The sequence below is a fragment of the Drosophila miranda genome (assembly GCF_003369915.1).
Source record: "Drosophila miranda strain MSH22 chromosome Y unlocalized genomic scaffold, D.miranda_PacBio2.1 Contig_Y5_pilon, whole genome shotgun sequence".
In the NCBI taxonomy this organism is placed as follows: Eukaryota; Metazoa; Arthropoda; class Insecta; order Diptera; family Drosophilidae; genus Drosophila; species Drosophila miranda.
In genome coordinates this window covers 420639-444333 of record NW_022881647.1, presented here as the reverse complement: position 1 = coordinate 444333, position 23695 = coordinate 420639, and the positions used below count along the sequence as shown (strand labels likewise).

General features: G+C 46.8%; 1 pseudogene; it reads left to right on the top strand.

The window, feature by feature from the left end:
• The first annotated feature begins 1111 nt into the window (after positions 1–1111).
• LOC117185958 lies at positions 1112–23252 on the top strand (annotated as a pseudogene).
• The last annotated feature ends 443 nt before the right edge of the window (positions 23253–23695 follow it).

The window sequence follows — 23695 nt, the reverse complement described above, 5'->3', positions numbered from 1 at the left end:
TGTACGAGAAACGAGGTGCCGCCAATTGTTGCCAATGTCAGGGTTCACTTCCAAAGAAATGCAACCGGGGGAAACGGAGTCCAATCCTCTGCACGAGATTGTCTTTTGGCGGACGTGCAATACAATTTTCGATATAGGACCGCATTCAATAGACAACCAGCAGATATAGGATATTCCGTTTAAGACGCTTACGGATAAAACTAATTATTTGAATTAAGTGTTCAAATCGAATATCAAAGAGGGTATTTTGATATTCCACCGAAAATAATGAAAATGTAGTCAGTTCAGGTGTTAGATATCGTGGTTTTTGAAGTGAAGAGAAAGGATAGGATGTATCTGCGAGATGAACTTACAAACATTATTGTTTTGGTTGAACTGTTTAAATAAAGGGGGCTTAAGTGCGCCTGGTTCGTTCTTTCCTCGGTATACTTACGGTATTTTTTTTAAATGAGACGGTATTTGCAGTGTTGCCATTTTATATATTTAAGGCTAGATTTACTTATTTTAAAACGGATATGCTTGAAAATCTAGCCTTTTTATTGTATCACTAAAAAGTTCACTTATAAAGCTTTGGTAAGAAGTACTGACAAAAACCAACGTTTTGAAGAAATCACTTTATTTGACAATAAAATTTTAAGTCCACCGTGGTCAAATGCTGGGATTGAACGGGTATTTAGTCTATTGAATATCGTTAAAACCAAACTTAGCAACCAAATGACCGTTAAATCCTTTAACTTAATATTAAACTTAAGAAATATAAATATATAAATATTAGAAATATTTAATTGATTGATGTATAGGACTAAAATTCTTTTGAAATTTAACGGATATCGATTGCGCCGTCATGGCAAATGTTGGCACAACTACCAATTACCGGGAAATATTTAAAATTTAATACGTTCCAGCGATAAATATACCGATTGGAGCAATAGCGAATGGGATGAAATAATAACACAATTATAAAAGTATATATCCATGTGCTGCTATTTTTGCAGCCTTTTTTAATTTTTAGCTTGTTCTAGCTTGTATTTTTGTGAAATCTAGCGTATTTTGACTCTCAAAATCTGGCAGCACTGTGTGGTATGTCTGAGGGTTGCCCATATATTTTATCGATAAGTCCGAAAAGAAGAGAAGAAACTGGTAGTTGTTCGCGATTTAATTAATTTCAAGCTAAATTATAGTATTAAACATAGTAACTTACTAAGTGAAAGTGAGCGTGAATCGTGTGAAATGCATATGAATATCAAAGAGAATATAAATCCTGGCGGAATCAGGCAAAAATGTGCGTAGGCCACTCACACATACACAGCTTTTTCGGTCATCACTCGCCCCATCCGCCGTGCCCACCAATGAGAGCGAAGAGCACAACAGTAACAGTGCTCAGCACCAGTATTGGCAGCGCATCGCGAACGAAAGAGAGGCAAACAGCAAGACAAACAACAACAGCAAGCAAAAGAAAAATGTTTTCATTTATTACTGTCGCCGGAGCCAGGAAAACCTGCAAATTGCAAAAAACTGTAAAAGCCACCGCTATAATTATACACTAACTAATCGAAACGCGTTGCCTGCGTGCTGAAAAGTGCGTCTGGGTGTCGCCTATGCGACTAAATTGCAACAGCTGATGCAGCATCTTAGGCCTCTAACTCCGACAACAGTCGACTGTAAGCCTTACAGACTGTTATGGCCCCACTGCTTCAATTTGCTGCACTGTGGAGCAAAGAAACCCCACCCGCCCCCTTCGGCCCACGCACTGCCGCCCACTGCCTAGTGCGCCCACTGAATGATTCACATTTTTCTTTTGCTAGTTTTCCACCGTCTTTGGCTGCTTAAATAAATCGTTTTCTGCTTACTGCTGCCGCTGCCAATGCGTGTGCGCAATTAATCCTCATCTCAAATGCAGTTGAGTTGCTAAAATGCCAATCAAATTATTCCGTTGTGTTTTTCTGTCTAGGCTGAAGTGAAAATTCCGCAAGAGAGGCGTCGTCCCACCAAAAGAAAAACACAACACAACAGCGAAGACAGCGTAATAGGAAAGTGTGGAAAATAACAAAAGGAAAAGCGCGTGGAGCGAGAGACAGAGTGTCGGAGAGTGTCAGAGAGAGCAAAGTGAAGTGCCAAGTGCAACGGAGACTGGGCGTCGGACAGCCAGCCGGAGTGTCATCCACCGTCATCTCCCCTCATCTGCTGTAGCAGCAGCTGCAGCAGCACCACCTCCAGTCGCCGCCGCATCAACAGCAGCAGCATATAGCAGTCAGCATGGATGCCGCCGAATCACAGGAAATACGACAGGTTAAACATATTTTTAGCCTTTACTCTAATCCCCCGCATAGCCGGGGCGATTGTGTGTGCCTGTTTGACGGTGCGTGTGTGTGTGTGTGTGTATAGTTACTAATAAAAATATGCTCATACTCGAAGAAACACAAACTAAATATCGCGGCTCGGCACTCATTAACATTCCGGCGTTGGCTGAGCGGAGAGGAGTGGAGTGGAGCGGAGAGCAGCGTTTACTTCCCACCTACTCTATTTGCCAAAATGGTGCGCTGAGTGAGGTAATGCGAGTCGCCGTCGCCGTCGACGCTCCCACTTGTCCGCGCGCTCCGGCAGGCGAGCGTTTTAATATGCGACTGACACCTACTTAACATTTGACTGGTTTTGATATCCGCCACTCATAAAGGAGGGTACGGGTACGAGAAGTGGCAGTGGCACTCACAGTTTTCGAGAATACAGCAGATCTACAGTCAGAATATCTATTATTTGTTTTTGTTTTTCATTCCTGTTGCATTCCAAGTAGATCGTCCATAATCCAGTTGGAATATAGAGTATTCTCATAGTCGGAAGAGCGTATGACTCTTTCGTAGAATCCCAATGCAAACAATGCAGCTGCTGTTGCATGACCTAATCGCTAAAAACAAAAACAAACGAGGGGGAACGTTGTGAGTTGCTGCGGACACCGCAACTCTACGGTTATACCCGATACTAAGTCAGTATGGCTCTCCTCCGGCAGACGCCGCTAATATTGAACGACACGACAAAGACTGCGTGCGAGAGAGACAGAAAATCAGTCTGAGCGTGACGTCGGGCGCTGCGTAGCCACTGCAAATTGATTTGTTCCTTTTGGCTATAAAAATTATCTGATCTGATCCACATTCAGCAATCTGATAGATATGGTCGTTACCTATGATTCTGCGTTTTTAGTTTTCTCGAATGTGCAATATTGTGGATGCCACAGATTTTCGTCCTTTATGGGGGCGGAAGTGGGCGGGGCGAAGTTTTGAAATATTTTTGTAGCAGTGACATATCACAGAAGTCTGGATCCAAAACATCGTTGCTCTAGCTCTTATAGTCTTTGAGCACTAGGCGCTGAAGGGGACGGACAGACGGACGGACGGACAGACGGACAGACGGACAGACAGACAGACAGGGCTCAATCGACTCGCCTATTGATGCTGATCCAGAATATATATACTTTATGGGGTCGGAAACGATTCCTTCTGGACGTTACACACATCGACTTTTACCACAAATCTGATATACCCCAATACTCATTTTGAGTATCGGGTATAAAAACGGCTTACGCATGCGAAAGGCAGGGCAAGAGAGAGAGAGAGAGAGGAGAGACCCTAGCCGAGGTTGGGGCACTTGCGTGTGTGCTCACGCTTTTGGGGGCCTCCAAATGGAACCATTTTTCTTCTTTGTGGCCAACTCCCTGGGTAGAAAGTTGCCGCAGATTATCGAATGGCCACTGGCACCAGTGCCTGCCAGTTCCACAGTTCCACCGGCAATTAACGCATTATAATCTCTCAAAACAGAGGGATCTTATAATTATAATCTCTCTGTTGTAGCATTCGGCTATCGGTCTGTGGAATGCCAAAAACAAATATCAAACGCAAACGCCAGATAATGAAATCATAAATGCCACCACAATTTCCATTTGTGACATTTGAAACAAACGGAGAAAAATAACAAAAACTTTATTACAAACATATGGATACAAGGATGGCTATGTATGCTCCAAAAAATAAATGCAAATGCTTATGTATGTGTGTGTGCATATGCCCTCCGTCTCTCTTTACTCATCCAATGTGTGGGCGTCTAAACCACCACCAAACCAGCCATTTATTATAATTTTTCTTCGAATTGTTTACACTGGCCTTTATTTTTGAAATTTGAGTTTCAGACATCTCGCTTCAGCTCCCAGCCCCATCCACATCTTTTTACAATGGATCTGCAAAGTGCAGCTAGAGTTTTTCCGTTTCGTTGTCCATTCAAATTATGCTTTGGACAGTTTCTCGCGTCTGGGTGGTGGGGGTGGGGCACGGCTCTTGCTTGGCAGGCAGCAGGCAGACTAACAGGTTTTCCCTCCACCTGTTGACCAATTCGCATAGCTGGACGGTCTACGACCTACGCCAATATCGTGGCCTATCAAAATGCAATGTTCCCCCTGAATTTGATGGAGCTTTTAATCCCAGAGACAAAACAATTGCCGACCGACACCCAAATGGTCTACAAAGGAATGCTTCGACGCAGCCCGCCAAGAAAATGGTTTGTTTGCTGACACAGTTATTTATGACTTCATTCATGTCGAACTCTTTCGGAAAACCCGTTTCAGATCTTTGGAATGACAGACACAAAATTAATCTTCAAAGAGCACTGAAGGTGAAGGTGCTACACAGTGGGCCACAAAAGTGTGAATATTGCTGTTAAAAGAAAACCCATCTGTATAAGTTTTTCTTTTAGTTATTTCTTGACAATCTTGCTTCGCTTCGATGTTTACGATTTATCGTCTCGCCTCTTCTCTATACTACCGAAACGCACTGTAAAAGTATATTTTTACCGATTCCTTATCTGTAGCCAAGAATAATCTATTTTTTCTCTATTTATTTACACTGTCATTATTCCCTAGCCTCAAGTGAGGATTCCCTGCGATAAGGAGACAGGTTTCTCCTGCCCGAAAATCAGAATTAAATCAAATTACACACGATTCTTATCAGTCCAAGACAAGCGGACATGTGTCCCATATGTATTTACCCAGAGATAACTCAAATTGAGACATTTTTATACCAGATACTCAAAATGAGTATTGGGGTATATTAGATTTGTGGTAAAAGTGGATGTGTGTAACGTCCAGAAGGAATCGTTTCCGACCCCATAAAGTATATATATTCTTGATCAGCATCAATAGCCGAGTCGGTTGAGCCATGTCTGTCTGTCCGTCTGTCCGTCCGTCCGTCTGATCGTCTGTCCGTCCCTTCAGCGCCTAGTGCTCAAAGACTATAAGAGCTAGAGCAACGATGTTTTGTATCCAGACTTCTGTGATATGTCACTGCTACAAAAATATTTCAAAACTTCGCCCCGCCCACTTACGCCCCCACAAAGGACGAAAATCTGTGGCATCCACATTTTTAAAGATACGATAAAACCAAAAACGCAGAATCGTAGAGGATGACTATATGTTTTAGAATGTAAGATCTCAACCAGATCGTATAATTATTATAGCCAGAATCAAGAAAACAATTTCATTCTTTCTCGCTCTGTCTCTCTCTAACACACAGGTTTCATGGTCGGTTTTGCCAATTGCAAAATATGAGTTCAAGGATCTCAGAACCTATAAGAGCCAGAGCAACCAAATTTGGTATCCACACTCCTGTGATATCGGACCTTGACCGTTTCGTGTCCAAATTTCGCCACACCCCTTCCGCCCCCGCAAAGGACGAAAATCTGGGGCATCCACAAATCTCAGAGACTATTAAGGCTAGAGTAACCAAATTTGGTATCCGCACTTCTGTTAGATCTCACTATAAAACGTATATCTCAGAATTTCGCCCCACCCCCTTCCGCCCCCACAAAGGACGAAAATCTGTTGCATCCACAATATTGCACATTCGAGAAAACTAAAAACGCAGAATCATAGATAACGACCAGATCTGTCAGATTGCTTAATCTGGATCAGATCAGATCATTTTTATAGCCAAAAGCAAGAAATCAATTTGCAGTGGCTACGCAGCGCCCGACGTCACGCTCAGACTGATTTTCTGTCTCTCTCGCACGCACTCTTTGTCGTGTCGTTTAATATTAGCAGCGTCTGCCGGAGGAGAGCCATACTGACTTATTATCGGGTATAACTGTAGAGTTGCGGTGTCCGCAGCAACTCACAACGTTCCCCCTCGTTGTACTTATGTTTGGATGTGCTTCCCTTCGCCTTCGAACAACCTGCTTGTTCGGTCGGAATCTGTGACAGTTTCCCTCTTGAGAACTCATTTTCGATTGCCTTTTGCCTTCCGCGCCCTCCCCAGTTTCAATTAGAGCCAGAAGAGGCCTTTCGGAATGAAGTTCTTCTTTGTGCAATAGCAAAAATTATGATTATGAGTGCAACCAGCAATGGAATGGCTTGGCTTGGCGAGAAGCACTGCAGCAGCACTTGACTTGAGATGGTTCTAAAAACGGAACGGGGAAAAGAGAACAGAAAAGAGGAGACCACGGCCAAGACTGGCCGGACAAGATGGATCGTATTTCATGCTGAGTGACCATCATCATCCATTCAGCCAAGCAAGCAACAGCAGCAGGCATGGCATTCCTTTCCCTCCCAAAACAATAGGAAGAGGAAGGGGCACGCGGTCGGAGACTGTCGGCGCACGCCAAGCCAAACGCGAGCGGGTTTATCGAACTCATATTGAAGATTGTACGCATGGCAGACACAGATACAGATGCAGCAACAGGCACAGCAAGCTATAGATACAAAAGGCACTTAAGAGTGCGCTAGTTAATTGCCAGGCAGAGCGGCGTCATTCCACACACCGAAGATGCAGTTATAATGCATTGATTACAGCGGCACAACTTGGCCTTGGCTTTGGGATGGAGCCTGGGGCCCCTTAGGTGCCCGCCCAGCCGTAGATTGAGAGATTTCGGGGGGAGGACTGAAGGAATGACTGACCAACTTTGTTCTCACATTATCACAATATTTCTGGCACAGGCACAGGCTCGTCATCGAGCTTCCGTCAAGTGGCTGCTCTCGAAGGCCTTCAACAATCGCGTGCCGGACAACCTGAAGGAGCCCTTCTATCGCGACCATGAGAATCAGGAGCGCCTCAAGCCCCAGATCATTGTGGAGCTGGGCAACGCCACGCTGTACTGCCAGACGTTGTCCAATCTGTACTCAGATCCCAACTACCAAAGCTTGAATCACTGGTCAATAATACAGACGCTAGCGCGCAAGGGTGTCCCGGTGGCCGAGTCCTCGGACATGCCCATTACCGAAACGGTATTAATTCAAACGAATCCGTTGCGAATTTTGATTCCCAGGCCACCAGAATGATTGAGGGAACCTCCTCTAATGCCTCCCTCTTTGCAGAACGCCCACATGTCTGTGATAGAGTCGCTGATGGTTTTGTATGCCAAGGAGATATCATCGGGTGACCGCATCATGTCGGCCATCAGAAGGTGAGCGCTAACACCTCCTGGCTTTGGGCTTTCTAACGGGGTTTCGTTTTGACTTTCAGAATATCTGGCAGCAATTACCAGACGCCTCCTGGCCAAACGTATGAGCAAGCTCTGCTGGTTTGGATTTCGCATGCCTGTGCCGCTCTGAAGAAGCGCATCATCAAGGAGGTGGAGACAGGGCTGCCCGATGAGAATGTGAGTGGCTCTCTTCGTTCATAAAGGATTTGTTGATTGAATTCCGTTTTGCAGGGCACGCGTCTGCAGACGCCGGACATACCGCCAGTGAGGGACTTCCAGGATCTGTGCGATGGCATCTGCCTGGCGCTGCTCATCGCCTACTACTGCCCCAAGGTGGTGCCCTGGACGATGGTGCGCATCAACTATCTGCCGGCTGTCGAGGACTCCATACACAATATCCTGCTCGTGAGCAATTTCTCACAAAAGCATCTGCCATATGGCGTCTTCCACATGACGCCCGAGACCTTCATGAGGGGGTACCGTGCCTAAACCTACTAAAACCAACCACAAGAATGGCCATTTAATGTACACCATTTTGCCTTGCAGATCGATGAAACTGAATCTGGTACTGCTGCTCACGGATCTGTTCAATCTGTTCGAGATACATCCGGCGAAGAGTGTCTGCTACCCGGGCATGGATGGTCAGGGTAAGTGGAGAGGCCTCCCTCAATCTACATGCATATATCTATCCCTAAACCCAAAACGCTGCACCGCATCGCATCTACCCGAATCCTCCCCCGTCCAAAGATTGGCCTGCCAAATGTATATTAAACTCAGTATCAGTCCGGGGCATGCATTCTTGTCTGTTCTTCTGAACGTATCCTTCGCTCTCTTCGTTTGCCTTTTGTTTTGTCTTCGTTTACCTATTGATTATGCTATTCGTTTATGCCCGAATTGGTCAACAGAAGGAAGGAAGGAAGGAAATGCTTCACAGCTCGTAGAGTTCCCGCTACAAATGATTGAACCACAATCAAGATCCCACCACAGATACCCACCTGTTAGGAAAAGATATATTTGCAAGACCAAACAAATTACAGCAAAGTCTCTCTTGCTGCGGTTCCGCTGCGGTTCATCATCCGCTGCCGCAATGGAAATTCTAGAAACCACAAAACAATCCACCCAGAAATTATCACATCATAACACTATATAATTCTCATCATTGCCCACCACCAGCCTCCCCCCATTTAGAAATCAATGCAAAAATGTAGTCAAATATCAACGGTTGCCACTTTCCACATGCCACTGAAAGGCATTTATTAAACCCCCAAAGTGGCAGCTGTGGATACGAAAATATCGCCAATCCAAAATTGAACAGCATTAATGACAATCAAACAATCTTCTGTACTTGATTCTCTTTTTCTTTGTTTATGTGCAACAATAAAAAACGCTTCCTCTCTTGCCACTTGTAAACCGCAAAACAATCTACCGATAACTTGGGTCCTAACCACACACAACACTCACAAACACACTCACAACACACACACACATACTATGTATAACGTGCAACAACGTGCCACATGCAATGTATTTCTCGATCTCCACCCTCTGCTCCACCCGACGCCACTCTCCACACCGTAGATGTCATCGCCCGTCGCACCTTGGGCGCCAATGAGCACGGAATCTGCCACCGACGGGGCCTCACAATGCAGCCCGTTATGCCCATACCCGATCTCCGCAGCGATCTCGACCAGCCGCCCGTTGGCTCGCCCTCGAATCGGCCGCCATTTCAAGGTTTACTTCAAATTTTCAATCAAACTTTTTTGCGAGCATTTTCTGTGTACTCCAAATACTTCCTGCTTATACCCGTTTATACCCCCCTCTGGTTTCTCATGAATGTGTTGTTTCCATTTGTTTGTTGTTTGTTTGCTTGTTCTGCTGCCCACACATTCTGTTCGTCCGTCGTTTGTTTGTTTGTTTGCCTCCATTGATCTCGTTTGTCAATGTTTTTCCCCACCAGAAATTAATATAACTACCATTTAGATGTAGCTTAAGATCTAAGGTACACCTCATTGTCTTGTCACACCAGCTGCACACCGAAACTGAAGCTTCATTAGTTTGTCTATAATGAGAGCACAATTCATCTGAACAATCAACATATAGGGGATATGCACTAAGACATATTTTATTCACTGAGCACTTGGACTGACAGAAGCATCTTTCAAACCATACTGGGACGAGAAATACCCAACACTTTTGAACTGTAGATAGAAACCCAAAATGGGAGCTGCTTTCATCGCAGCGAATGCTGCAAAAGAGCAAAAAAAGCAACATACATGTCGTGTGCATGACACGGATCATTGATAAGGGCTGCTGTTGTTGCTGGACTGCCCTGGTGTGGGGTCATTCGAGTGGGGGGAGTTCTTTATAATATTCTCATACCATCCTCGGACTGAAATTCACCCATGTGTATGCTTTTGCCCGCTTCTAAACGCAACCCCCAACTTATTGAATAACCACCCACCAATGGGAAATATTCAGTTCATTTACCTGTTGGTGTCTCATTGCTTAAACGGAAAGCTTTATATATTTCTTATTTTCTTTTTGTATTCCATTTTTGTTGGGGTATTTTTAGTTCCGCATTCGAATTCATTCAGCGGCGGCTTAAATCGCAGATCCACCCCGCCAAACGAACACCAACAGCAACAACAAGAACAACACCAAGAGACGGTTGTTCAAGCAAATTCGAATCATTTCGATGGTAATCAAAGCGAAGGTAATTTCTATTGAATTATTTTTATTTTTAGTAGATTATTGTTTGTATTTAATTTTACGTTTAAAATGCACTTCAGAAAAATACAGAATACAGAAAGCATTTATTGGTTTTAGATTCTAATTTAAATTTTTAATTTTGTTCTTTTTCATCCCCCCCCCCCCCCCCCCAAACCGAAACCCACACATGCTCACTGCCAACGCCTGCCTGCCCCGCTCGCTACTCATCTTGAATGTGTGCAGTCTTCGTCGTGCACAAGTCGCGTGGCATCACCACACTCTCATCCATGCACTCGCAGCAGCAGCAACACCACCCCAGCAGCAACAGTTCCACCAGCAGCAGCAGTCGCAGCTACAGCAACAGCTACAGCAGCAACAGCAGCAGCAGCAGGAGCCCTTGGTTCCGGCTCGCTTGCGTCAGGCTAAAGAAAAGACCAACGTCGAGTCCAAGGCGGATGAGAGAGGTTTGCTTGCCCCTGCCCGCTTCTTCCAGTTCGCTTCAGTTATTGTTTGACTCTTGTTTTTCGTTCTTCCCGAGACTTGGATGTCTTGTATGTGGCCACTAGAGAGTACTGGGGCCTAGAACTCATCAAACAATCAAATCAAACTAAGCAACATTATAGTATCCTCAACGACCTGTTGGCCTCACCATCTCTCTTTAGTGCCACATAAAAGCCTTATTCTTTATTTTACTTGAGTTCATTGGATAACTTGATTGATTTTTGGTTGATTTTACACATTTTGATTTAATTTGGAATTTATATTTGTTTAATTTTTGCTCTCAAGGCGATTTTGTCGCTGCGGGTCGACCGAGTAACTGGGAACAAAGCCGTCGGCCAAGCTTTGCAGGTATGAGCCACACAACAACTGTTGCAACTGTCTGTCGATAGTGCTTCTTCGTAGTCCAGTAGAATGCCATTTAGTTTGTGTTATCCATTATGCTTACGTTGCCCCCCTGTCTGTCCCCTTCCTATGTCCATCAGCGTTGAGAGCGATCTGCTGGAAGCAAACTAATGCTCTTTTTAAATGCCGTTTCAGGGCGTCGCTCGCGCAGGAACTCCTCCAGCGAGGACTCCCAGCTGACCATCGAGAACTTTGGCGGCTCCCAGGATCAGCTGAACACGCTGGGAGGCAGATTCGATCGCGATCGCGAACGGGACCGAGACAGGGACAGGGAGCGGAAGTTGTCCAACACCAGCATAGGTGTGTGAAACTGAGAGGAGTGTTCCCCGAGAATTCCATTGATTGAACGAGATTGATTCCGTTTCAGCTGAACCCGCTGTGGCCGTGCGCTCCTCCATTGCCGATGCCCGGGGCACGCTGCAGCTTGGCTACGACACGGATTCGGGCTCGGAGAAGCAGGACCGCGAGACGGAGAAGTATTCAATGCGTCGGCAGGCGAGGTAGGCTACCAGCATAAATATTTACAGGCAGCAGCCTCTGTAGCATAGCCCTCTCGCTTTTGACAGTGTCGACAATGTGCCCACGGTGTCGGCTCACAATCTATCGAATGCGAGCAGCCCCTTGCCACAGGCACGGAACAAGCAACGTTCCAGCGACAAAGACTACAGCCACAGCGTGGCGGACACCTACAACGATGCCCGCTCCAGTGCCTACGATCCGGAGACCACCCCAGTGCGCAAGTCCTCCACCATCAGCATGCCAGCGAGCCCCGCAGCCTGGCAGCTGGACGTGGGCGATGAGGACATGCACTCGCTGGAGAACGCCACCAAGCTGTCCACCATACGCATGAAGCTGGAGGAGAAGCGTCGTCGCATCGAGCAGGACAAGCGGAAGATCGAAATGGCCCTGCTCAGGCACCAGGAGAAGGTAGGCCTCGACTCGATTGCTTACTCAATATTAATATCTGTGAATTCTGATTAGGAGGATCTGGAATCTTGTCCGGAGGTTATGAAGTGGGAAACCATGAGCAATGAATCGAAGCGCACGCCGGACATGGATCGCGTTGACTTGGACAAGTACCAGGTGGGTGAGGTAATCACAAAATGCGGCCATAACCATTCCCCCCCCTGTCCCCATCTCAACGTCTCCTAACTCGTGCTACCCGTGCAACCAGAAATATTAATGTCTAACGCCTGTGTGTCTCTCTTTTCCGCCACTTTCCGCCATTCTCTGTGTATCTGTGTGTCTGCTTCAACATTCCAACATACTCACACGCATACACTCACATGCCCACGCCCACAACGCCTTACACTAACACGCACCCACTGAACCACACTGAACAATTAACAAACGCTCGCGGAATGGATGTGGAACGTGCAGCAAAGCATCGCCATCATGAACATGAATCTGCAGGATATCCAGCAGGATATCCACCGCCTGGCCACGCAGCAGAGCCAGATGCAGGCCCAGCACCTGCAGGCGCAGCAGCTCCTGCAGGCCCAGCAAATAGCCAATATGCTGAACCAGGTAAAGGATCCATCCATCCATCTATACAGCCACACACATCCCCGCCTCCCGTCGTTGCATCGCCCATTAACTAGGGGGCGGAGAGCAGCAGCCTCCCCCTGCAAACAACCCTCTGCTGCTATAGATTAACCCATTTTGTTCTCTGTTCTCGTTCCGGATGCGCTTCCACTACGCTTGCACCCCACCCACTAACCGCATCATCCAGCAGCAACAGACGTATGGGTCGCAGCAGAATCTGTCTGACCACCACTACCAGCAGCAGCAGAGACCCATGCAGCAAAGCTTTGGCTCATCGCCGCATCTTCCGCAGGCCTACAATGCCCGAGTCAGTGCGTACAGCTCCTGTCCGCCCAGCCGCGATCCCTACCATCAGCAACAACATCAGCAGCAACACCAGCAGCAGCAGCCCATGGCCATGCCCCAGCCGATGCAGTTCGTCAATGAGCACGGCCAGTACATGTCGCCGCCGCAGCCCTCCCACTACCAGCCGCAGAGCATCTACAGCGACAACGGAGCGCCCTACAACAATCACTCGCCGCACTACGGGTCGGCTGCTCCTCCGCAGTACAGGAGCAGTGTGGTCTTCGATGACTATGGCCAGCCCACGAACCACTTCTACCTGCATGAGTCTTCGCCACAGGCACAGCCACAGCCACAGGTCCATCCCCAGCGCCGCACCTGGGCGCACTCAGCAGCAGCCGCCACCTACGAGCAGCAGCAACAGATACAGCAGCCGATGGTGGATGTGAATGCGTGGCAGTCACAGCAGCAGCAGCAACAGCACCACCAGCAGCAGAAGAAGGCCCAGCAGCCCTGGATGAACAGGCCTCCCTCCAGCGCGGGAGGAGTGGCGCAGGGCAGCTTTATGCTGCCCCAGAACGGTGGAGGAGGTGCTGGAGGTGGCGGCGGCGGCGAACTCCAGCATCTGTTCCAGGTGCAGGCCTCGCCGCAACACTCGCAGCGCCAGTTGGGTGGGGGGCCAACGGGGTGCAGAGACAGCAGTCACTGACCAATCTGCGCGACAATCGCTCGCCCAAGTCCCAGCACCAGCCGCAGACCATGAGTATGGCCATGCAGCAGGAGGACATGATGGCACCGCAGAGCATTTGCTTCATTGGCGACGAGGAGGATGTGGACGAGGTGGAGCGCAATATCATCGAGTCCATGCAGGCCACACGCATCTCGGACTTTGTGCTTCAGCAGCAACAGCAACATCACCAGCAGCAAATGCAACTGCAGCAGCAGCAGCAGCGTCTGCAAGGCGGAAGGGGCAGTAGCTCGGAGGACTACGACAGCGGCGAGATGATTTCCAACAAGCTGAACATCACCAGCGGCAATCTCACCTACCGCATACCCTCGCCCTCGCGCCCCTCCATTCAGGCCAACAGTTTCCAGGACCCGCGCGACAGCGAGGATCAGCCGGCTGAGAAGGGCTTCTACATCTCCTTCGACGACGACCAGCCCAAGCGGCCCAAGCCGCCGCTGCGCGCCAAGCGCTCGCCCAAGAAGGAGGCCCTTCCGTTGGGCGACAGCAGCAGCCGGGACAGGGACAGGGACAGCGTGGACCACCAGACTCTGCTCAAACGGGAGTCCCTAAGTCAACTGCACAACAACAATAACAACAACGGCAGCGAGGATGGCCACAAGTCAGCAGGGGCCAACAGGCACAGCATCCACGGCCTCAACCACTCCAACAGTGTCAAATCGCCCGGCAACGCCACCTACAACAAGTACACGGACGAGGCGCCCATCCAACTACGCCATCTGGCCGTATCGGGCTCGGATCCATTTGGCCACGAGCCACACCCACAGCCCATGCAGCAGCAGCCCATGTCACCCACGCGAATCCAGCAGAGCAACAACAGTGCCGAGGCGGCCAAGAACAAGGCGCTGGTGGTTGGAGCCGACGCCACCAACCTAGATCCGGTAAGAGTACACTGCAATCCATGTAGAAGTGGGGTCTTATAATATTCTGTATTCTTCCTTCCACGCAGGAGTCTGTGGATGAAATGGAGCGAAGAAAAGAGAAGGTCATGCTGCTGTCCCTGCAGCGGCGTCAGCAGCAGGAGGAGGCCAAGGCACGCAAGGAGATCGAGGCCTCGCAGAAGCGGGAAAAGGAGCGGGAGAAGGAGGAGGAGCGCGCACGCAAGAAGGAGGATCAAATGGCGCGACGAGCGGCCATATTGGAACAGCATAGACTCAAGAAAGCCATCGAAGAGGCCGAACGAGAGGTAAGCTACCTACGGAATATAGTTGGCCAGCAAATCATTGCTTTCTTCTTTTGAAAAGGGTAAAACCCTGGATCGGCCCGATCTGCATGTGAAACTGCAACCCCAGTCATCTAGTGCAACGAACCCGCGACTCCGGCAGCAGCGCACGACACGTCCCAGGCCCAAGACCATTCATGTGGACGATGCCAGTGTGGACATCAGTGAGGCTTCGAGCATCTCTAGTCGGGGCAAGAAGGGCTCCAGCTCGAATCTAACCGGTGAGCAGAAGGCTGCTGAAACGGAAGCAGCACTTGCACTCCCAAGTACCAAGTTCTGTGGCTGGTGTTCGGCCTGTCGAACCCTCTCTTCCTCCTCCAGATCACACGATTTCAGTTTTCTCTTGATTTATTTGTGTCAACCGCCCTGTTTAGCTGTGATTATGTTATTATCCTTGTTTGCCCTTTGCTAATTTGTTGAACTTTTGTTTTCGTTTCGAATTTGCTTAGGCTACGGTCAACTAAGCTCAAATTCAATGAAAAGAGATTATTACAGGGGCTCGCAAGACTCCTTCACAGTGAAAGGTAATTTGTATGTTACTTGTAACCTTCTTTATCGCATTGTATCCTATCATTTTTCATTGTGATTCCCTAGTTTAAACTAAGCATGTATTATTATCAGATTTATATTTAATGGTAGAAGGGCGTTCCATTCTGTTTTCTTTTTTTTTTTTATACCCGATACTCAAAATGAGTATTGGGGTATATTAGATTTGTGGTAAAAGCGGATGTGTGTAACGTCCAGAAGGAATCGTTTCCGACCCCATAAAGTATATATATTCTTGATCAGCATCAATAGCCGAGTCGATTGATAATGACCATATCTATCAGATTGCTGAATCTGGATCAGATCAGATCATTTTTATAGCCAATAGGAACAAAACAATTTGCAGTGGCTACGCAGCGCCCGACGTGACGCTCAGACTGATTTTCTGTCTCTCTCGCACGCACTCTTTGTCGTGTCGTTTAATATTAGCGGCGTCTGCCGGAGGAGAGTTATACTGACTTAGTATCGGGTATAACCGTAGAGTTGCGGTGTCCGCAGCAACTCACAACGTTCCCCCTCGTTTTTTAATAATTTAATGTGCACGCATTCAAAACTAGAATTAACTATGATATATATCTTGATAAGGTATAATAACCACTAATCTCGTTCAAACAGAGTCACCCGATGATTATCCCAGTACAAGTTCCACTCCGATTGGGCGACGGGGATCCTATAAAACTTCCAGAGGTTGGTGATGGGTATAACACACACCTAATTACGTAGTTCTCTCGTTCGTTTAATTTTTATTCTTTTGATTTCCTCAAATATCGTATTTAAACACGCAAAACACAATAACAACGACAAATGAATGCCCGTCGCGTGCATACATTTGGTTTAGCCTTTGATTAATTCGATTATAATTTATTGGTTCCTACTGACTTATCGGATTCACACACTTCCTCCAGCTTATGAGTAACTGCATCCACAACTCAACTAATAAAATGCAATGCCAAAATGCCAACTAATGCCAGGATGCTACCGAATGCACACGGGGCCGCGTGTGCATTACACTACAATTTACACTACACCTTAGTTGGGCCTGAGAATTTATGATACCTTTGATTTTTATGGTTTTGGGTGGGTCGAGGCGCCTTAAGTTTGATTTACGATATTTTTGCCTGTACCTCATTTTGTGTCCATCCATTGCGAAAGGAGATCTACATATATTTTTGTTGAAACTGTATAATGATGCACCACTCGGCATATCCCTGTCGGACCTGACCTACTTGCAGAGCCAGCAGCCGTCGAGCGGGGCCGCACTCTGTCGCGTATCTCCGTCGCTAAGGGGAGCACACTTAATTTCCGGGGCCAAAAGTCCAATTCGCTAATGAATCTGTGCGGTAAGAAGCGTTCCACAGCTACAGTACAACTGAAATCAAGCTGCTTTCTTTCCTCCCTATACCATATACTGTATACTGTATACTCTACTCTATCCAATCCTATCCTATCCCCATTACGTATCTGTATCAATCTATCTGTATGCTTCTTATCCTCTATTCATTTTGAGTATTCTTCTAGTGGTTTCCTTTCCTTTTTGGTTTAACCTGTACTTTGGATCTTTTCTTTGGTGGTGCGATCTTTGCATAAGTAATCCTTAAACATTTTCCGTTGGTATTTATTCTATGTTTGTCTGTGTGAGATTTTTAAAGTTATCTTTCATTATAATTGATTTGATTTGATTATATTTCTGGTTTCATTTTGCATAGTTTTTCACTGCGACCATAGCTCGCAAATAACTGTTGACACTTTCGGCGTGTCTGATAAAAACCTCTCATTGACGGACACATTGAGAAAAGACCCGATCAAATCTGTTTTTGCTCAACTCGCTCTTCGCTCAAGCAAAGACCGATTTTTTCACTTCTCTTTTGTTCCTGTTTTTCACTGAGCATCTTGTCGCGAGTGAACGAACAAAGTGTCTTGCGTATGTTTTTTATACCCGATACTCAAAATGAGTATTGGGGTATATTAGATTTGTGGTAAAAGTGGATGTGTGTAACGTCCAGAAGGAATCGTTTCCGACCCCATAAAGTACATATATATATTCTTGATCAGCATCAATAGCCGAGTCGATTGAGCCATGTCTGTCTGTCCGTCTGTCCGTCCGTCCGTCTGTCCGTCCCCTTCAGCGCCTAGTGCTCAAAGACTATAAGAGCTAGAGCAACGATGTTTTGGATCCAGACTTCTGTGATATGTCACTGCTACAAAAATATTTCAAAACTTCGCGCCGCCCACTTCCGCCCCCACAAAGGACGAAAATCTGTGGCATCCACATTTTTAAAGATACGATAAAACGAAAAACGCAGAATCGTAGAGGATGACTGTATGTTTTAGAATGTAAGATCTCAACCAGATCGTATAATTATTATAGCCAGAATCAAGAAAACAATTTCATTCTTTCTCGCTCTGTCTCTCTCTAACACACAGGTTTCATGGTCGGTTTTGCCAATTGCAAAATATGAGTTCAAGGATCTCAGAACCTATAAAACCCAAAGCAACCAAATTTGGTATCCACACTCCTGTGATATCGGACCTTGACCGTTTCGTGTCCAAATTTCGCCACACCCCCTTCCGCCCCCGCAAAGGACGAAAATCTGGGGCATCCACAAATCTCAGAGACTATTAAGGCTAGAGTAACCAAATTTGGTATCCGCACTTCTGTTAGATCTCACGATAAAACGTATATCTTAGAATTTCGCCCCACCCCTTCCGCCCCCACAAAGGGCGAAAATCTGTTGCATTCACAATATTGCACATTTGTGAAAAATAAAAACGCAGAATCATAGATAACGACCATATCTATCAGATTGCTGAATCTGGACCAGATCAGATAATAGCCAAAAGGAGCAAATCAATTTGCACTGGCTACGCAGCGCCCGACGTCACGCTCAGACTGATTTTCTGTCTCTCTCGCACGCACTCTTTGTCGTGTCGTTTAATATTAGCGGCGTCTGCCGGAGGAGAGCCATACTGACTTAGTATCGGGTATAACCGTAGAGTTGCGGTGTCCGCAGCAACTCACAACGTTCCCCCTCGTTTTTTTTTTTTATTGGGAAAACAATTTATATTTATTATAAAATAACAATTATGGCTTGGTTGGGGGGGGGGGGGGGTGGGGGGGGGGGGTCCGCTCCCGCGGGACTGCCGCTAAACATTACTTCGCGGTGCGGGCTGTGGGGTCATCTTTCTGGCTTAGTTTGTCCGGCTTCGCTCCAGCCTGCGCAGCTCCTTGATCACGCTTGCTGCCATGTAGGCGACCGCGTTCCAAGATTGCTCATCGGCTAGCATCTGGTCGGTGAGGGTGTCCACACTCACTTCTGCAAGCGTCTCCCCTAGCCTCGTTCGTTCTTGCGAGAAGCGGGGCATACAAATAAGACGTGCTCTGCATCCTCGTCGACTCCAGGCCCGCAGCAGCTGCAATACGGGTCTTCAGCATGCCTAAAGCGATGCAGGTACTGCTTGAAGCAGCCATGCCCCGTCAGCAGTTGACCCAAATAATGGTCCATTTGGCCGTGCCTTCTTCGCAGCCATGGGCTAAGCTGGGGAAGGAGACGTCTGGTCCACCTCCCTTTTGCCGCTTGGTCCCAGCGCCGTTGCCACTGGGCTATAGTGCGCTCTCGCCGCTCGCTGGCTACCTCCACTCCGCTCTGCCGCTCAGCTGCCAGGAGATCCAGTGGGACCATGCCTGCCACAATAAGTGCGGCGTCTTCAGACACCGTCCGGAAGCAGCATGTAACCCTCAGGGCACAGCGTCGGTATGCGCTTCTGCAGTCTCTGCTGTATGTGGAAACCATCATTGCTGGTGCCCACACTGCTGATCCATATAAGATTATGGAGGTGACCACCCCAGCGATGAGCTGCCTGCTACGCTGCCGTGGTCCCCCTGTATTGGCCATCATCCTGCTTATGCCCGCCGTTGCTGCAGTCGCCTTTGCGCTGGCGTATTCCAGGTGGGCCTTGAAGTTCAGCCTCTGGTCCATCATTACCCCTAGGTACTTTAGCGCAGGCTTGGTCCTGATGATCGTGCTACCGACTCTCACGCATGCCTGCTCGACCTTTTTTCTGCTGCTCATTAGCACAGCCTCCGTCTTCTTCTCCGCCAATGCTAGCCCGTTGGCTGCGAGCCAGGCCACTATCATCCCGACTGCTACGTTGGTTTTCTCCTCTACGTCTCTTACGTGTTTCGACACTGTCACCAGTGCTATGTCGTCGGCGAAGCCCACCAGGGTGCACCCTTCCGGTAATGTAAGCCGCAGGATATCGTCATACATCACGTTCCACAGTATCGGCCCTAGGACCGAGCCCTGTGGGACGCCTCCGGTGATTTGGTGATGTTCTGCTCCTTCTTCCGTGTCGTAGATCAGGACGCGGTCCGTAAAATAGCTTCGCAGAGTCCGTGTGATTTGCTCAGATATACCCCTCCTCCTGTCTTGCGTATGTATGCGTGCTTGTACGTGTGATGCTTATGGCAACTATCAATTTTTCTGAATTCTATACGGTTTGACTATTGGAGCTTAAAATGAATCGTGAAAAGCAAAACGAAAATGTTCGTTTGCCAATTTTGCAAATAAATATACATATTACAATACAATAGCCCAAAAGATGCGGAAAACATGAATAAATAAACATATACACGAAAAAAAAACTAAAACACTTTACTCAGACACTTTTTTGGTTCTGCTCATCTAAAGACACTTTTGCTGTGAGCGCTTGACACGATCGTGTGTCGGGCTCACCCGAAAACCCGAAACACAAGCGAAGAGACAAAAAGTGTTCTGCTCAGTGAGAGACCGTGTCTTCGTGGTCTTTTTCGGTTTTGTCAGTGACGAGACAGCAAAGGGAAAAAGTGTTGACCGTCGTTTGCGAGCTATGACTGCGACAATTCGGTTTCTATTGATCCGGTGGCGGTGGTGGTGTTGGTGGTTGTCTGGTCCCTCTTCAAGCTTTTCTCCTGTTTTCGTATCAGCCGTTTTTCGGGGTGAGGGTTGAGGGTTTCAGCTTTTCCATTCGCAACAGGTTCTGGGCTTAATTCAATCATTTTGTGCAAAAAAATACATATTTCTTGTGAACTAACTCCCACATTCATGCACATACAGATACAACTCCACACACACACAAATATCCATCCATATACTCATCTATAAACCTGTTCGATTCAAAACCAGATCTTGATCAATTAGCTTTAAGTATCTCTAAATGAAGGATCCACGAAATGGCTTAACTAAATTTTGTGCACACATTCTCTTCTTTTATTTCTCTTTCTTTCAAATCAACCTTGACTAAAAACCAAAAACAAAATCTTGAAATTAACAACAACAAAAAATTCAACAAATTATTAACCAACTCAAAACGAAATCATCGCTCGCCCGCTCGCCACCCATCGCCGTGCTCCCTGGTGCTCGCGTCTGGTGACTAACCAAAATGCATCCCATACATCGAACGGCTACCATCTGCATGGACCTGCATGGGCCTGTGCTGTGTGCTGTGTACTGTGTACTGTGAGCTGTGCATGTGACCGATCCGCTGATTGACTCTCTCTTGCTTGCCGGTTAGACACAGATTCGGGACTGGGACGCGCCACACCGCCGAGGCGCGCACCCTCGCCTGGAATGGGCGCTTCAGGTAGGCATATGCCATCCTCCTCTGGACCGGGCTCTTTGCCGCCAGGTTTGATATCGAAACGTCGCGGATTTGATGATGGATCCAGCGATTTCTCATTAACTCCGAATTTTAACATGGAATATTCGGGTTTGTATTTCTCGCCTACATTAAACTACAACAACAAACAACAACAACAACAAGAAAAACCATACCATAAAACACTTCAAAAGTTATATCCTCAGTTATATAATCACATCCAATCCACCAATCCATACACCCTTTGGTCATCACCCGCATACATAACGATCGAATATGTTCGAAACGCCTCATTCTATATGATATGATTTTCATTGAAACATTTTTCGTTTGATTTCATTTCCACTCGTTTTCCATTAAATTGGCATCCGTATGCATCTTCTGTCCACTCCACCATATGATTTTGTTCGACATACGTATGAGTTCTACATAGCTATGCGAGTTCTAGAGGGCTGCGACAGTCTGTAGAGTCCAAAACACTTGGTTTTTCCTCTCCCATGTTCCGTCAAATCCATGACTTTCGATAACCAAACGAGAGCCGACAAATGTTTACCCGGTGATAAATGTAGAAAAACACAACACCCAAAGAGCTTTCTAATACCGAACCCTCCAGATGGGCCCGAATAACCGCTTCACAATTTTCAAAAAATAATTTGCATAAGATACTAAATTAGGCAATATTCAGTTCAAAATACTTAAAACATCCGCCATCTATATAATAGGAGGTTTTTTTGTAATATATGTATATTTTTTGTTACTTTATGATTTTGCATTCAAGTCTAAGTACTCCCACGTATCCATCGTAGCTTTGCTCTAACTTTGGAGCCCAAGTTCTAGCTCACATAGTGCACGTAGCCTGCATTTCGATAATAAGACAATTGGAGGAATTTAATATATAAAAGCTTGCCATTGAGACCTCCGAGTAGTAGAGAATATCCACATCGTGATTGACCATTCCGCTAACTGAGGCGATTTGCATTGACAGGTCCAAAACTCTACAAGCAACCAGCGGCAAAATCCAATCGCGGCATTATACTGAATGCCGTCGAATACTGCGTATTTCCGGGCGCCGTGAACCGTGAGGCCAAACAGAAAGTGCTCGAGAAGATAGCACGCTCGGAGGCGAAACACTTCCTAGTACTCTTCCGCGATGCGGGCTGCCAGTTCCGCGCCCTCTACAGCTACATGCCCGAGTCCGGGGACCAGGTGACCAAGCTGTACGGCACCGGACCTAGTCAAGTCGACGAAGTCATGTTCGATAAGTTCTTCAAGTGGGTACCGTGACATCCTTACGCCTGAGCATCCACTAACTCGATCTTCCCTTTGCAGATATAACTCAGGGGGCAAATGCTTCTCGCAAGTGCACACCAAGCATCTGACCGTCACCATCGACGCCTTCACAATACACAACTCGCTCTGGCAGGGCAAGCGGGTGCAGTTGCCCAACAAAAAGGATATGGCGCTTGTGATCTAAGTGCAACGTAGCGGAGCGGAGCGGTTTCCGGGCCAGTGGGCGCTTGGCGCTGTTTGGCCGGAACAAAAACTATTCTACGACATTGCGCATTAAGACATCTATGGAAACATTACGAACCATAACTCGAACCAACCATGAGGTCTTTCCATAGCTCACGGAGGGACTTATGGGCGAGGGTTATGGTATAGGGGGTGGGACACTGGGACGTGGGCACTCGGTTTAAAGTAATAGCACATGCTTGAGAAACGAGAAATTTGAATTTACAGAAAATTTTGTAGTGAGTAAACGATGCGATTGAATATTTATTTTCAATATAAAAGCATATATATCCGCCTAAGAATTTAAGCAACAAAAATGTAATGGGCAAAAAGCAGACAACACAAAATGCCAAAAGAATGTAATGAAGCCCCTTGAATAATTGTATTTTTGTTAGTTTTCGTGCAGGATTCAGCATGTCATGTGAGCGTCCTCGGCTGAAGTGTAACTAGAGGGGAAAACGGAAGAACAAATGTAGAAAATCACTTTTTATTAATTTGTTTTATTATTTTATATTGTTATGAAGTTAATCATGTGAAATTTTTCATGGCCTTGGTCGGAAGCTGAATTGTGTAAAATGAGGCCGCTGCCAAAGTCGACTCTAATTTTAATGCCACTAGCTATTTATTTTAACACTAATTAATAATTACTTTTTATGCGTATTTAAAAAGGAATAATAATGCAACTAATATTTAAAGATATCTATATCTGTACAATTTGAAAGACTTTTGACTGCCACAGACGGAAATCGAAATTTCCCTCAGATTTCGCAGCAAAGTCCGATTCGTGCGTCGTAAGCAGTCAGTCCGACTCTAAAGTTTCGCAAAAGTTGCCTATGCAACATTCATTCAACAGTGAAGAGCTCTTAAGTTAGTCGATCTGCACATGCATTTTCCCCTTTGATTTGGGTCTAGCCCCTGTCCTGCTCGACTGCGGCACCAGCAAGGAATTGACTTCGGCAACTGCCATCGACTTGACTACTTTTAACTCTGTGAAGTCGCATCCGATCAGCACCTTTTAGACCGCTCAACCGTTGGTGGCACCCCCTTCACCTTCACCTCAGTCTCTAACCCTACACTCACCCTGTTTTACAAATGAACGATCGATGATTGTCAACGCAAGCCCTTATTATGTATAGTTTGTG